The sequence below is a fragment of the Aquarana catesbeiana genome, linkage group LG04, assembly GCF_042186555.1.
Source record: "Aquarana catesbeiana isolate 2022-GZ linkage group LG04, ASM4218655v1, whole genome shotgun sequence".
Taxonomy (NCBI): domain Eukaryota; kingdom Metazoa; phylum Chordata; class Amphibia; order Anura; family Ranidae; genus Aquarana; species Aquarana catesbeiana.
Genome location: NC_133327.1, coordinates 37,496,376 through 37,498,369, shown reverse-complemented (window position 1 = coordinate 37,498,369; position 1,994 = coordinate 37,496,376). Strand labels below are relative to the sequence as shown.

The window sequence follows — 1,994 nt, the reverse complement described above, 5'->3', positions numbered from 1 at the left end:
TCTCAGGGTAAGTTCTATTAAGATTCAAATTTAATAGGGTTAAAGGGGAAGGGGGCTTAACCTCCGGACATATGCATACAACAAAATGGAGAGCATATGAGCTTGCTCAAGGGTTCCGTGGTGTAATGGTTAGCCCTCTTGACTTTGCATCCAGCTATCTGAGATTGAATCTCGGTGAGACCTGCTTTGGAGGCGCAGTGTAGATTTCTTCTTGGAATATGAATTTGTGTCTTACGATCACAAAGGCCAAGTGATAGCAGAAGCTGCTGCTAACGTGGCTGGTTGTGGATATAGTGAGCGTGGCCAGAGTAGATTTTTTCTTGGAATATGAATTTGTGTCTCACAGCCACAAAGGCCAGTGATATCAGAAGTGGCTGCTAACATGGCTGGTTGTGGATGTATTGAGCGTGGCCAGCGTGACCTTCTTTGGAGGCTCAGCGTAGATTTCTTCTTGGAATATGAATTTGTGTCTTATGGCCACAAAGGCCAGTGATAGCAGAAGCTGTTAACTTGCTGTTTGTGGATGTAGTTTGCGTGGTCTGCCGATTGCCAAGGCAAAATGATGACGCAGAGAGCTGTATTTCAAGAGTATATCTGCAACCCTAAGTACTTTTACCAGGAGCAGGAGGGAGGGGCTAAGTTGTCCTCGTTGCTCAAATTTAGCAGTACATGACAATTAGGGAAATTCATCTTATGACCACCCCACCCAACACCATCTTTGTCAAAGTTTTCTGTCCAAAAACAAGTTTTCAGGTTCAGAGGACATGGATGCTTCAGAACACCTGTGGAATTTAACACTGGTGTATCTATTTCTCCCAGTTTCTCCCATCTTCAAAGTTCTCAACAGGCCTCATCTCTACTCCTCCACAGTGATTGCCAGCATCCCATTTTGGCCCCAAAGACCTTGATTTCCTGTTCTCCAATTACTCACTCCTGAAACTCCAATTCTGCTTGCACCATCTCTGGACCTCCTCCATCATAAACAGTTCCTGCACTCTTGTCCTGCAAAGAATACATCTGTGGGCACGCAGTTTGAAAGGCATAGGCCAGCGAGCCCAGTGTGCTCTTCTCAGATCATTTGTTCTCTCCTAAAGCCCACCACCAGCCTAACCTGCAGCAGATACATTAATTTTGCCTTGGAGAGGTCTTTTTGACCCTTTCTTTCCCCTTGGTATGCAACATGTTATGGAGTTGGTCTCAGGGTAAGTTCTATTAAGATTCAAATTTAATAGGGTTAAAGGGGAAGGGGGCTTAACATCCGGACATATGTATACAACAAAATGGAGAGCATAGGAACTTGCTCAAGGGTTCCACGGTGTAATGGTTAGCACTCTGGACTTTGAATCCAGCGATCCGAGTTCGAGTCTCGGTGGGACCTACTTTGGAGGCGCAGTGTAGATTTCTTCTTGGAATATGAATTTGTGTCTTACGGCCACAAAGGCCAGTGATAGCAGAAGCTGCTGCTAACGTGGCTGGTTGTGGATATAGTGAGCGTGGCCAGTGTAGATTTCTTCTTAGAATATGAATTTGTGTCTCACGGCCACAAAGGCCAGTGATAGCAGAAGTGGTTGCTAACATGGCTGGTTGTGGATGTATTGAGCATGGCCAGCGTGACCTTCTTTGGAGGCTAAGCCTAGATTTCTTCTTGGAATATGAATTTGTGTCTTATGGCCACAATGGCCAGTGATAGCAGAAGCTGCTAACTTGCTGTTTGTGGATGTAGATTGCGTGGTCAGCCGATTGCCAAGGCAAAATGATGACGCAGAGAGCTGTATTTAAAGAGTATATCTGCAACCCTAAGTACTTTTACCAGGAGCAGGATGGAGGGGCTAAGTTGTCCTCTTTGCTCACATTTAGCAGTACATGACAATTAGGGAAATTCATCTCATGACTACCCCACCCAACACCATCTTTGTCAAAGTTTTCTGTCCAAAGACAAGTTTTCAAGTTCAGAGGACATGGATGCTTCAGAACACCTGTGGAATTTAACACTG

General features: G+C 45.1%; 1 non-coding gene across 1 annotated transcript; it reads left to right on the top strand.

Annotated features, from left to right (window-relative positions):
- The first annotated feature begins 1,306 nt into the window (after positions 1 to 1,306).
- Positions 1,307 to 1,378, top strand: TRNAQ-UUG (transfer RNA glutamine (anticodon UUG)). The gene has a single exon. It is a non-coding gene; the product is annotated as a tRNA-Gln (tRNA).
- Positions 1,379 to 1,994: the final 616 nt, after the last annotated feature.